The following is a 14,522-nucleotide window of genomic DNA, read 5'->3' on the forward strand; positions in this document are numbered from 1 at the left end:
CTTTTGTTGACTCAGCGAAGGGAGAGGCAAATGTGGCCCCAGGCCTTGTCCATCCCACTTCTAGGAGATTCTCTGCTGGAAGCTGGTGCCAGTGAGGACATTACTTGTTGACGAGGGCTCTCTTTCCTCCGAGTCTGCGCTGCAAGCATCCCTAGGAATGTCTCAGGAGATCAGGGAACAGCGGCCCTTGCTGCGTCAAAGGTCTCTCTATTGAAAAGGGGCCCCGCGGGGACTTCAGAGCGTTTCTCAGTTAGGAAGGGCAGCCTCTAATTTTTGCAGTAAGCCTCAGGACTTAGCATTTGTGGTTTCTTTTTCATCTAAAACCTCTTTCGCACGTGGTTGCTTTTCTCTGCCGTGGGAGCCTATCACTGTGGCCGCCTGGAATAGATCCCAAGTGCCAGGGAGAGGAAGCTAACTGGGAAAGAGATAAGTGAGAGGAAGTGATTAAGAAAAAGTACACACTTGCACACCATGTATGCATAACCTCAAAATCTCCCCACGTCTATTTTTATGCTGTTCCTTTGTAAAAAATTCTTTTGTGTGTGTGTGTGTGTGTGTGTTTTTTTTTTATAACATGGCTCTGAAGAGTTGTTACTGTATAGTAGAGTAACTTAAGCTTGGGGAATTCTCAGATTCCTGCTGGGCCTGGAAATCGGAAGGAGGAAGGAATTACGCAGTCATGCATTGAGCCATCTGCCTCCTGAAATCTCAGTCATCGACAGCGGCCATTCTTAACCTTTCTTGCAGGGGGCTCCCAAAACCTTTGATAACTTGATGAAAGTTGTGGCTCCTTTCTCCAGGAAAAAAAAAAGCACATTAAAAATAAACCTACTCAGTGTTCCTGGATCCAAATCAAATACCCATGACCTGGAGTGGTGATTTTTAATAATAACTCTCTGCTAGTGAGGTTTCCAAGCATTTCTAGACTCTCCATTGGAAATGTGATTAAACAGGTCAATGCTACTTATTTATATACGCATTTCCAATCCAACTGTATTTTAGAGTTTAGTGTCGGAGCTGCCTCAATACATCTGGAGAGCCATTCAAAGGACTTTTCAATATAAAGACGAAGTTAGTTGGATTCTTTTCAACAGAGAAGTAACGTTCAGGCAGTGTTTACTGAGGACCTACTAAGTGCCAGAGCTCCTTTTACTTAGGTGGTTACAATGCTGGGATACTTGAGAAGATCTGACGAGCAGCTGTGATTAGACACTGTTTTTTGTGATGGCTCTGCCGTTAGGAATTCCAACAGGAAGCTGAAGGGAATTTCAGATATCCCTGTCCTTGTTGACGTTTTTGAAGAGTGGCTTCCTTGATGTCATCTGTAACCTGTTAGATTATTTTCATGTTCGTGGTCTTATGAAGTATTCACTCTCAAGAAAGAGCAACAGATGAGGACCAATATTGTGTTGGTCCCTCCAACACACGTGGTCATACATTTTTATTTCTAAAACAATCCTCTCCTGATGGTGACTGGGGTCCCAGCACAGGCTCGGAGCTGAGCAGAACGAGGCACGGGCTAGCAATGGTCGGGCTGGTGGGAGCCTCTCAGGAGTAACACGCCCAGTGAGGCGTCTGCCTGCCGTGTCTGTCTCTGGGAGAACGGCTGGTGGTCAGAGGACCAGGGTCTCGGCCAGCCCCTCACCCTTCTGTGCCGGCTGCCGGCGGGCAGCAGTCTTCTCGGACCTGCACTTTCTCTGTCTTCTTTTGACCTTCTTGATCTTCTCAGCAAACAGAATTCCTGCCCTCTAGGTTGGAAGGGTGAGGAATGATATCAGAAAGGAGGAACTGCTCAGACTTGTCCATGTGATTCTGGGGAAAGGAGTAGGATGGGAGTGATGTGGACACACACGCCCCCCTCAGGCTCCTTTGGGCGTAGACATCCTCGCACCCAAGGCAGACCTCAGTGGCTCCCCACGCCCTCCCTTCTTAGGGCCGCCATCTCGAACTCTCCCCAGCTTCCCAGCCTCCCCAGCTCTGGTCTCTGTCCCTGGACAGCCACTCCTCTCCAAGGACACTTGTGCCTCCCTCCCCTCCACCTGTGGCCCCCTCCCCCCCATCCCACCATCACCTTTAACCTCCCAAGAAGGTTTCAGTGCTGGGCCACCTGACTCCCAAACTTGAGGAATACAGAGACCCACAGCAACACGATGAGCAGACACTATTGATTTTAAGAAAGTAACTCTTTAGCTGCTAAATTCAGTTCTCCCACATGCCAATATGCCTCAGCACATAAAGCAGCCTTCTTCCAAGACATTCAGAACATCTGGAACCCCTTCTGTCCTCATGATGCCTCACTGAAAGCAGAGGTGTCTTTTTCTGTACAACAGATTCAAGGCTCAGGTTCAGGGTAGCCGAGCGGCTGGTCCCCGCTTGGCCAGTTGTTGCCAGGGGTTCCCAGCTACGTAGCCAGAAGACGACGCCTGCTGCCAAAGCCAAACCATCTCCCATATTGGCAGCCCCTGTCCTTTGCAAGGAAAGAACACAGCATCCAGGTGGTGGAATGGGACATTGTGCATTTAAATTGTGAGATCAGACAGCAGGGCATTTAAAAAACTACTGAGCATTATACATGTTCAGTATAATGACCACATGTTCAGCAAGTGACCGCCAAGACAAACACGTCTTCCGTTCTCTCCCTGTCCCCTTCTTGTAAGACCAGCTACTTGGATTACGTGTGGAAGGTTTAAGTTATTGTCTAATGTCTGCTTGGACTGGAGAAGTGCAGTTACTCAGATGTCCATGTGGACTTGTGTCCGTGTGCTGACCAAGACCATCAGGGAATTGAGACAAGATTTGTAACACGCCAATGCCTTCAGAATGATCAGTGAGAAACAGATTATGTTGGGAGCCTGTACGTCCTGCTAACGTAACAGAAGTAGATTGTATACCTTTAACACAAGGTCAGGTTTTTTTCCCCCCAACTGTTGATTACACCATAAAATGTTTATTATGTATAATGTTCAGTAGTTTTTTTTAAATGCCCTTATACACCTGTACATCTCCAGTATTTCAGGGTAGTATTTGAGGGGGGGAAAGTCCTAAATATTCCTTGGCCACTTAACTTGAAATATCATAGAACATAATTTACAATTTCCACACCAATTTGGGGATCTTGGGTAAAAAAACGATTTTGTTGACTATTTACAAAGGACCAAGGAAGCCAATAGTTTTCTTTTTAGAAGGAGATCTTACAACGTGGTAGTTGGTGGAACGTTTCTTTGGTAATTTTGATTTGCCGGAACAATCTCTCTTCTTCCTCAACAGTAAAGACTTCTGGCGGCATCACAGATACACTTAGAGTGTTCATTTAGCACAGGAGAATGTGGCTGAATGTTGTCCTTGGTCTCCTAGTTCTATTGTTAATTGCATGATGTGTTGTACTTTCCAAAAATTTTAGTCAAGGACTTCCAAAGACTTCTCAAGCTCCTAATCTACTGTGATATCTGGAGAGCTTTTGGATTTGGTTGGTTGGTTGTTTTTTAATATTGAAGAATGTGATTTGTATGAACTTTCAGGAAATTGATTCAATTAAACTCCAAATCTAAGAAGATAAGGTAAAACTATTTGGGAAAAAAAAGGATTTAAAGCAGTTATCCAGATAACTTAGGATAAAAGCATCCTTTTGCGTGAAATATCTCAGATGAGACAAAATGAATTTATTGCATGAATCACATGGATAGTGATCCAAACCTTCAGCTCACTTTTCTTAACCGTGGGCCACTTCCGTCCCTTCAGCGTCTCATTTCCAAGTTTCCTCGTCTTCTGCCACCGCCCATCTGGTTGGCAGAATTACAGCAGGCTCAGACCTTCGTGCTCCGAGAGAAAAGCTAGCGAGTTCCTGTGAACCAGCCGCTTGGTGGGCACCGGGACTCCAAGAGTTTGCCTGTGCTCCCGACGGGTGGCTTCTGTTACTGTCGTGAACACAAGCCCTCGGGCATCTGTGCTCTGCCAGCACCAGCATCCCCATCCCACGTGTCCTGTGACAGTCTGGCAGCCAGCAGGAGACTGATCATTCCTTCCGCTCACCCCTCGGAAGTGCAAGAAGGCAGCCTCCTGGCACCACCGCGGGGCGCCAGCCCTCCTGGTGCCTCTTTGGCTTCTTGGTGGACTCTGGTGACCTTCACGCTCTGCTGGGGATGCTTTTTCTGGTCTGTGCCTCACGCACTGGCCCAGCCTGAGACGCTCCAAACCCCTCACCATAAACTGCCACCAGGTCCCGGGCAAACCCGTGGCACCCACCACCCTTCAGAAAAGCATCTGCAAATTCCTTCCGGTTTTAGCCCCAAGAAGCTGCCAGAGCTGCAAGTGGGGAGTCTGGGCTTGATCCAGGCTCACAGAGAGGGCCTTCACCCCTCCAGTTCTGGGCTGGCCCAGGCAGCCGCAGGCTAGACTCTCAGACCAGCGTGGAACCCAGAGAACCCCCCTGCCCATCCCACCAGTGATCCTGGGGTCCCCAAAGCTGTCCTTGGACTTGGGGGTAGTCAGGGACAGAGCAGAGGACCATCTGGGAACGCCCAGAAAAGTGGATGTCAACACTGCGGTCCCAGCGTTCAGTGACCTAACGTAGGGGCCCAGCCCCTCGGGTGCCACAGCTGCAGCCGCACCACAAGCCATCAGATGGGTGTGCCAGGCAGGGCCTCCGGGCACACCCTCTTCACGCCCCCACATCAACTGAAGCACCAGTAACACACGGATGAGCACCGGTGAAAAACCCAGAGCCTTAACGTCCTCTAGGAAACCCTGTGTCGATTTCAAAGTCTGTAACAGGCAGAGTTTTAGGATGTAGCCGTCCCTGAGATGATCCAATCACTAAACAGCTCCAACGTCTCCATCCACACACTTACCTTCATACCAAAACCAGTTCTGTGAGGCTGTGAGTTGTGATGGAATATGACATGGCAGCGTCACCCCATCCCTACAGCTTTGACCTGGCAGGTCGGGTGTTGTATCGCCTTGAAGGGGCAATGGCGGTTTGTTCCAGCAGCGTTTTGGCTGTGGGTGGTCTCGTGCTCCATCTGAAGATGAGCATCCTCTCACACACCTGACCCAGGCTCCCACACCCGGCGCTGCACCTTGCAAGTCACGGAGTAACAGGAATCACAGGAGAGTGCATGTCATCTTTCCATTCCAGAAGCACAGGGAGTCTTCTTTTTTAATCATCGCACTTTCTAGAAAGCGCTCATGGTTCCTCTTTTCCTCCCCTACCCCTTCTTCCCATCTCCACTTTTCCATCTTCTCTTTTCCAGAAGATGAGCACACTGCTGAGAGGGGAACTCGGCTTCCTTTCAGATAAAGGGAGGAAGCCTAATTGTCGATTTAAAAACTATATAAGGAACCACTTATGTTCTGTCAACAACCAAAAACAGGAGGAATTGTATCTGTGAACAATTAAGCTGCATCTGTGTATAGATAAAAAGCACATTATCTTTCATTCATTACTACAGATCTTGTAATCCATTGTATATTGAAATGTTTTACTGTATCACAGAAAACGTCATGCTATAGATGAAGAAAAGCTGGGGCAATAGTTCAAAATACAGTATAATTAACTCACATTTTGTTGTTTGTTTATTCTGGGTGTGGCACAAGTTCAAGTAGAAAATGTGCTTACTATAAATTATCAATCGGAAAATGAGTTTATCTGCAAGACTCCTGAAGCTTCTCTTTAACGTAACGCCCATTCACAGAGCTCACCGGGTGGGGGTCCTCCCTGCGGTCGGAGGAGGGGTCGCTGCATTTTAATCCAGACGCAGGCACTTCGGGGAGAAGGCGGTGCAGCCTCAGTCCAGCCTGCCTCCTGCCAGGCCACCGTCAGCTCCCCTTAGCTTGAGTAGAAGTGTCGGAACACGGAGTGGCTGCAAGGCTTCAGGACCTCGAATGCCACTCTTGGGACTGGAAGGTTCGGTAGCCTTTTTCCTCCAGCAGAACGTGTGCACACAGGCAAATGTGCAAGGAGGTCAAAGAGGCGCCCTCTCCCTGGGGGTCCCGATGCCAAAGGGCCAGAGGGACCTCCGTGGTCAGAAACACGGCGGGAGGCTCGTCTGCTGTGCGCTTCTGCTGTGATTTCCCTGGAGTTTGTTCAGGCCTGAGCTGAGCTCACAGACAGAACTGAACCAAAACTTGTTTTCTTTGGACTGTTTGGAGCAAAAATAGAAGAGAAGGGCTCACTTTTTCCAAGTGATTTTTTTTTTTTTTTTTGGATCAATAGGACAGATCCAAAGTAAGCGTTGATTCACCGGCCCAGTTTTCCAGTCTTCTCACTTAGAAGCACGACTGCCAGTTGCCTGAGATGTCAGCGTATTCTGAGGACGAGCTTTCCCCGTGCGGCTGTGTCAGGTTTCCTGCCCCAGCTGTTACATACATTGTTCTTAACTCTGAGCTTGACTTTTTTTAGTGGTGTTGGATAAACAGGTGTGTGAAGCTGGTTAGCAAACACACTACAAAGAGAAGCTGCACTCCTCCTGGGAAGAGACTGGGCTTTTTTGGTTTTTAAATGCAAAGCAACTATCTAAAAAGAGAAAGTTCTTACTGTCCCAGCCACCTAGCAATGAGCAGGGGAGGCGGGGAGATAGGTGTTTAAATGTGCATATTAACAAATGCCCTGATGGCTAAATTTTTTGGTCCATGAAGGAAATATTTTTCACCTCTTTTTTTCCAGTTATCAAGCTCATGTGAGAATAAGAAAGCATCCCTTTAAGTAGCATCTCTTGCATGACCTGGAAAGGCACCCCTTTCCAGCCTGGTGGCTCTCTTGAGACTGAAGCAGTCACTTCAGACCTTCCCCGTGTGGTCAGAGACCTGGCCTTCCTTGTCCAACCCCCCCTGGAGATACACAGCCAGCACACGGAGGCCGTGGCGTCCTTTTGGAAAATAAAAGAAGTATCTCATACCACAACTCTTCTAGCCAAAGGGACCTGCAAACAAATGTTAAAGTTGAAGGATATCATTCTCAACTTTTGAAAGGATATTAGTTTGAGCTTTGATTTATCAATTAGTCTTTCTGGAGGACTTTTTTTTTTTTCAATTAAATTACTCTGGTCTGTTGTGAGGCCGTCATTTTAATGTCATGGCTTTATAGGAACATAAAAATTTGATGGCAGTGAAATTCATTAGAATTCTCCATCATCTTGTGGATTTAGTGCCCATCTATCTTGCAGATGTTTCCAGTGGTGGCTTACAGTGGTCCTCATCGTATATCAACCATATGCCCACGTATCATGCCCACAGGGAAACACTCGAGCACAGAGACCCAAGACTGGGCGTCTAGTAAGGCTGTCTCTGACTTGGGTCCAACCCCCCAGGAGGGCGAGGGCCCAGAAAGGCGCACACGCATGGACATGCTCTTGACCGTAGCTTTAGAAACAATCCTCCCAGCTCAGCAAGTGTCACTTTGTTTCTGTCTGCTCACCCTTTTCATTTGCAGTAAACCTGACAAAAACTTCCAGAGTGAAAACGAGAATGTTCGTATTGGAAGGAGTCGTTGGCAGGCAGCCACCGACTCAAAGGACGAAAACTAATTTTGCTCTTGTTTTTCTGCCAATAGCTCCTTGGTCCCCACACACCCTGCGCCGGCTGGACCCGGCGGGAGGCGGGGGTGGGGGTCCTGATCAGTCAGCTGCACACAGGTCCCTGAAAACCCCCAACGGAGAAGGTGAGCTTCCTCTGCTCTGGAACAGACTCTTTCCCCTCTGAGTCCCACCGCCCCTGGGGGCGGTCACCTCACTCAGCCTGTCAGCCACACGGAGCCCAGGGAAGTCCACTGGGATCAGGCCCTCCAACCACCTTCCCTCCAGTTAGAGGAGATCCTTCACTTTACTAAGGAAGGGAGGGAGGGAGCGTGGGGGAAGGTTACAGAGAAACAAGGAAGAAAAAAAGGAAAGAAAGAAAGGGAGGGAGGGGGGAAAGAAAGAAAAGAAAGAGGGAGAGAGGGAGAGGAGACTGGCGGACACCTTTGCTGCTTTTTAAATGGACTTGTGAAACCCGTTTCCGGATGAGGTTTCAGCACACGTCTCCTGCAGGCAGCATCCTGCCTCTGGGGTACAGAAGGGCTGGAGCTCTACAACCTACTGGGGGCCCCGCTTCCGTGGGGCTTTATGCTGAACGACGGAAGGCAGGCACTGGGGCTTGGCTGTTCCCTGTGCCGCTGGTGAGGCCCCGACACAGCGCCCTTCCAACGTGCGGCGGGCGCGGGAGCGTCCTGGCTTTCTGAAGAGGAGCAGGAATAATTTGGGTCTAACAGGGCTTGGAGAAAAGATTCCAGGTTCCCTCAAGCCCCACCAGAAGAGGGGTGGGCTGAGGGTGAGGGTCCAGCGCCTGGGTAAGCTCTCCTGGAACCCGGAGGCCCCCAGGGTGGGCAGGCAGGGCAGGGCAGGCTGGGGCAGGAGTCCTGCACCAGGGATGGGAGGAGCACGGGGACAGGCTGGCCGGCCTCTTCAGCCAGAAGGCCCAGGAGGTCCTGCGGAGGAGAGGCCAGGACCACTGTCGCTCTTCCCAGGAAGGGACCTCGGCCTCCAAGTAGGTGCCCCTTCACCCAGAGAGATGGCCTGGCCACTGGGTGCCTGAAACCCCAGGGCCTGGCCTGAGTCTGGTGAGAAAGCAGCTCCCTCTCCTCACCCAAAGCCCTTTAGAGTGTTGAGGCCACTTCAGGGAAGGTAAGCCCCAGGAACTGGCTCTGCCAGGGAGACCCCCACCACCACCACCACAGTGACATGTGGCCCCGCAGTGGGACCTGGAATGTTCCAGAAACATTCAAGCTTGGGGTAGGGGGGAGAGAGCAGCTGGGGAGCAGAGGTGAAGGCGGGAGGAAGGAGCCACTGGATGAGGCTGCTTTCATGCGGAGCCTGAGGCTATAAATAACCAGGCAGCTGCTTCACAGCTGGGGCAGAGGAGGTCCGGGCAGGGGGAGGTGAGGAGGGCACAGCGAGACAGCAGCTGTCCAGCTCCTTTGAGCTGCAGGAGGAGCCCTGGATGCCCGAGGGGGCTACAAGCCTCCCCTCCCAACGCCTGGAACCGACAGCTGGGTCCAGACTGGACAGAGACACAGGGTCTGCCGTGGGGCTGCTTGTGTATGTGTGCACCTATGTACCTGTCACCGATCAAGGTCTCAGACATTTTGAACAGCTCAGGGGACAGTCTTGTGCCCGTGTTGTCAAAGCCCCCACCATCTGAGTTGAACCACTGTTTTGATCTCTGTCATAGTCGGTTGCTTCTTCCTTTTAACCTCACGGTTGATTCATCTCAGTGGAATCCTGCAGGAAGCACTGTTCTGTCTCTGGCTTCTTTCAGACACTGACATGCCTGTGAGATTCCTCTGCCTCATGGGTAGCAGAACTCTGTCCTTTTCATTACTTTATAGTATTCCATCGTGTGCCGAGATCACGATTTATTTCTCCATCCTCCTGCTGAGGGTCACTGGGTCATTTCCAGTTTGGAGCTCTTACGAATTATGTTGCATTGGGCATTCTTGTCAGTGTTGGCAGATCTCAGAGTAGGTTTGGAAGTAAATTATCATGTGGATATAAACTGGGACACCCTCTATGGACAGCAAATTGGCAACAGTTGTCAAAATTAGAAAAGCCCACACCCTTCTGGGACAGGATTCTGCAGATCTGCTCAGATATGCAAAATGTCTTGTGCATGAGGGTCTTCATTACAGCGTTTATTTGTAAAATCTAGCATTTAGTCTTTTTGTTGTTAAGTTGTGTTCTTTATATATTTTGGATACTAGACCCTTATCAGATATATAATTTGCAAATATTTTCTGCCATTCTATAGGGTGTATTTTCACTTGATATCCATTGATAGATATATGATATCCATTGATAGAAGTTTTTCATTTTGATTAAGTCCAACTTATCTATTTTTCTTTTTGTGGCTTGTGCTTTTAGTGTCATGTCTAAGATTCTTTTGCCAACACTGAGGTCACAAAGATTCACCCCTGTATTTCTTCTAAGAGTTTTATGGAATGTGATCCCCATTCCTTAAGTGTGGGCTGCACTTGGTGACTTCTTTCCAAGCAGCAGAAGCATGGAAAAGGGAAAGAAAGGAATACGTTTACCGTGGAGAAACCTGACCAACATAACTCAGCCCAGTGACCTAGGTGATAAGTCAACAGTGGTAAATGGTGTTGATAGCCTCGGCCCTTGAGATGATAAGAATGGTACTCATGGGCTGAATCGTGTCCCCCCCCCCCCCAAATTCATGTGTTGAAGTCCTAACTCCCAGGACCTCAGAATGTGACTGCATGTGGAGAGAGAATCTTTAAGGGGGTGATCAAGGTTAAGTGAGGTCATTGGGATGGGCCCTAATCCAATATCACTAGTCTCCTTATAAGAAGAGGAGATGAGGACAGGGACAGGCACAAGGGAAGACCATGTGAGCACACAGGGAGAGGACGGCCATCTCTCAAGCAAGGAGAGGGGGCTCAGAAGAAACCAGCCCTGCTGACACCATGAGCTTAGACTTCCAGACTCCAGACTGTGAACGAATAAATTTCTGCTGTTTAAGCCCCCCAGTCTGTGGTACTTGTTACAGCAGCCAGAGCAGATCAAACATCCCTTTACCTCTGAGGTCCACTCAGAAACCCATCACCCCATTCCAATCATGAGAAAAACATCTGACAAATCCCAGTTAAGTGACATTCTAGGGGGAGGGTAGAGCTCAGTGGTAAAGCACATGCTTAGCATGCATGAGGTCCTGCGTTCAATCCCCAGTGCCTCTATTAAATAAAATAATAAATAAATAAACATAATTACCCACCCTCACAAATTAAGTCATGCCCTTAAAAAAAAAAAGGGACATTCTACAAAATAACTAACCAGTCCTCCTCAGAACTGCTAAGGTTATCAAAAGTCAAGGTTAAAAAAAAAAAAAAAGCTTGGGATACTGTCACAGCCAAGGGGAGCCTGAGGAGACATGACAACTAAATGTAATATGGTGTCCTGGATGCGACATTAAAGGGCACTAGGTAAAAACTAAGGACATCTGAACACAGCGTGGACTTGAGTCACGTCAGATGTTAGCATAACTAGGTGTGAAGAATACGGACAGTCTGTACTCTCTTCACAATTCTGCTGTAAACCTAAAACTGTAATACAATTAAAAGTTTATTCTTCAAAATGGACAAAACATTTGAATGGCCGTTTCAACAAAAAATAGACCAATGGCCAATAAGCCGAGGAAAAGCTATTCAACATGATCACTTGTTAGGGAAATGTAAATTAAAACTGCAGTTAGAGGCCACTACATGAATCCCACTGGAAGGGCTGTAATCAAAAGGAAATTAACAAGTGTCGGCAAAGATGTGGAGAAGCTGGAATCATTATACATTGCTGATGGGAATTTAAAATGGTACAGCCACCTTGAGGGAAAAAAATTGGCAGTTTTTTAAAAATGTTAAGCAAGGGTAAGGGTATACCTCAGTGGTAGAGCACATGCTTAGCATGCGTGAGGTGCTGGGTTCAACCCCACGTACCTCCATTAAGTAAATAAATAAGTAAATAAGCCTAATTACCCACCCAAAAAAGAACCCAAAACAAAACAAAACAATTTTAAAAAGAAGGAACTATGAGCTCAAAAAAATAAAATAGAAATAAAAATGTTAAGCATTGCACATACCATAATATCCACTAATTCCACTCCTAGGTACTTACCAAAGAGATGTGAAAACATTCATCCACAGTCACTTGAATGTGAATGTTCATAGATGCATTATTCATAAAAGCCCCCAAAATGGAAATAACTCAAAAATGTGTCATCAACTCATAATGGACAAGGAAAATGTGGCCCATCCAAACAATGGAGTATTGTTCAGCCAGAAAAAGGAACTGACACGCTACAACAAAAGATGAATCTTGAAAACACCATGTTTAGTGAGAGAAGCCAGACACAAAAGACCACATACACTTCCATTAATATGAAATGTCCAAAAAGAGGCAAATCAATAGAGACAGAAGATGAGTGGTGGCTGAGGGCGGGGGATGAGAATGAGGATTGACTGCAAATAGTCACGAGCAAAATTTGGGAGATAGTAGAAATGATGGTTTCACAACTAATAACTTACTAAAAGTCACTGAGTTATATATATAAAGTGGGTGAATTTTTATGGTTGGTAACTACACCTTAATAACACTATAAACACCTATAAATGACTGGATAAAGAAGTTGTGGTATATTTATACAATGGAATACTACTCAGCCGTTAAAAGGAATAAAATAATGCCATTTGCAGCAACATGGATGGACCTGGAGACCATTGTTCTAAGTGAAGTAAGCCAGAAAGAGAAAGAAAAATACCATATGATATGACTTATATTTGGAATCTAAAAAAAAGACATAAATGAATTTACTTACAAACCAGAAACAGACTTACAGACATAGGAAACAAACTTATGGTTACCGGGGGGATAGGAAGGGATAAATTCAAAGTTCAAGATTTGCAGATATTAAGTACTATACATAAAATAGATAAACAACAAATTCTACTGTATAGCACAGGGAACTATATTCACTCTCTTGTAGTAACTTATGGTTAAAAAGAGTATGAAAGCCAGTATATGTATGACTGAACCATGATGCTGTACACTGGAAATTGATACACTATAAATTGACTATACTTCAATAAAAAAAATGCAAAAAAGAATGCAAAAAAGTACTGATAAATTGATAAGTGATATAGGAAATAAAAAGATGAGTCATTTAAAAAAAATACCTCTGTGAAAAAAACAAATAATCCAGCAAGATGGTGAGGCATAGATGAAGGAAGATTGGTGATATGTAAAGTGGGTGACAGGTAGAGAGGCCCCTATATTATACTATTCTTTTTACTTTTGTTTGTGTTTGAAATTTTTCATCACACAAACTGTAAAACTTAATTGCTCCTTTGCGCGTCGACTGAGCACACGTTTCCATAAAATCCCCAAGCACACAGGGGTTGTGTCCTGGTGTTATCTATATACCTTTTTTCCTCCCCATTAGATGGTGAATTTCCTAGGGGTAGGGACAGTTTCCTCCGGTTTATTGTTTTTCTTGTTTGTTTGTTTATTTCCAGGGTCTGACTCAGAGACTAGCAAATAAGTGTTAGTTGCAGAAATTTCTAAAATAAAACGGGGAAGGAGAAAAATCACTGGTAACATGGGAAAGACATTTTGCAAAAACTGACTCAAGTTTCTCAAGAGGAAATATTTTAAGTATTCAGAATAGCAAGATGACATCTTACTTCAAAATGTGTTTGGCGGTTGGATTTTTCTGGGGTGTTCTGCGTTAGGGAGGCTACGGTATTAAGCAACGTCAGTGATGGGTCCCTGGTTCTAAAATTGTCGTAAAATACGTAAAGCACTCTACATGAAAATAACTCTGAACGAAACTGGATCTTTTTGAGTCGGGATTTTATAGTGTCTCCGGGTCTTCGTTGTGACTCTCCTCACATTAAATTAGTGTAGAAAATTCTTTGACTTTGTTCTGATAAATTTCCTGTTTTTAAAAAAATGTAATTTTCTTGCCAACGAACAGTTCTGTGTGGCACGCCCTGGAGCAGGACAACTTGAAAGAATATTCCAGATTTGCTAATAGAGATGAGCAATTCACGCGAAGAACAGGCCTCCCCAGTAAGAGAAGTAAAGCGTCGTAGGGTGTGTGTGTCGAGGGGGGCAGAGGAGGGTGGTAACATGCAGCGCATCTTGGGTGGGGGTGGTGGGGGTTGGTAACATGCATTTCATCTTCTCTAGGACCCGGGCAAGTACTAGGGCTTGCGAAGCTCTTGCACATGACTCTTCTGCGAGAGAGGCGAAGAACCGGGCCACACAAGGGGCGACGCAATGCTGCCCGACGTCGCAACAGGACCCCAGGCTCCCCCAGCGCCCCCAGGACTCCCGGGAGCAACGCAGATCCGGCCCTCGGGCGCCACCTAGCGTTGACCGCGCCCGGAGCCGGCCCCTCCCGGCAGGACTCCGCCCCACTGCCCGCAGTCCTGGGCACCTGAGTCCCAGATCCCGGGATAAAGCAAAGCAGGAGGAACACCTGGATCTCAGAGCCAGCCCTGCTTTCGCGCCGCCTCTGCAGGGCGTCCCGCAGGGGTTTCTGGTGTGCAGTGCCTGAGGCAAGAAAGGCGCAGGACTGGGAGGCGGGACGTGACAAAGTCCTCCCGACATCCATTTCTTCAGGCTCTGAAAGTCCGAGTCCGAGTGCACAAGGTTCCCCCTGCTCCGAATCCGCCCGTGTAAACCGTCCAGACACTTGCAATCCCTTAACCTTGGTGGATCATTGGAATCACTGGGGAGCTTCTTAAAGGACAATTATTTGGGCTCCAACCCAGTTCAGTTGAACTGAGGGGAAGAGAGACCTGGGCAGCAGTATTTTTGACTTTATCTGGATGATTCTATTGTATGACTAGGGTTAAGAACACGGCCTTACACCAAGAGCAAGCCCCAGCTCCCCTGGTCACCTGCATTCTCCTCAACTGCTTCCTGTTTGCACTCCAAATTACCTCCTTCCTCCACAATGTCACCTCTTTGAACCAGCTT

The sequence above is a fragment of the Camelus bactrianus genome, chromosome 18 (genome assembly GCF_048773025.1).
Source record: "Camelus bactrianus isolate YW-2024 breed Bactrian camel chromosome 18, ASM4877302v1, whole genome shotgun sequence".
Lineage (NCBI taxonomy): Eukaryota > Metazoa > Chordata > Mammalia > Artiodactyla > Camelidae > Camelus > Camelus bactrianus.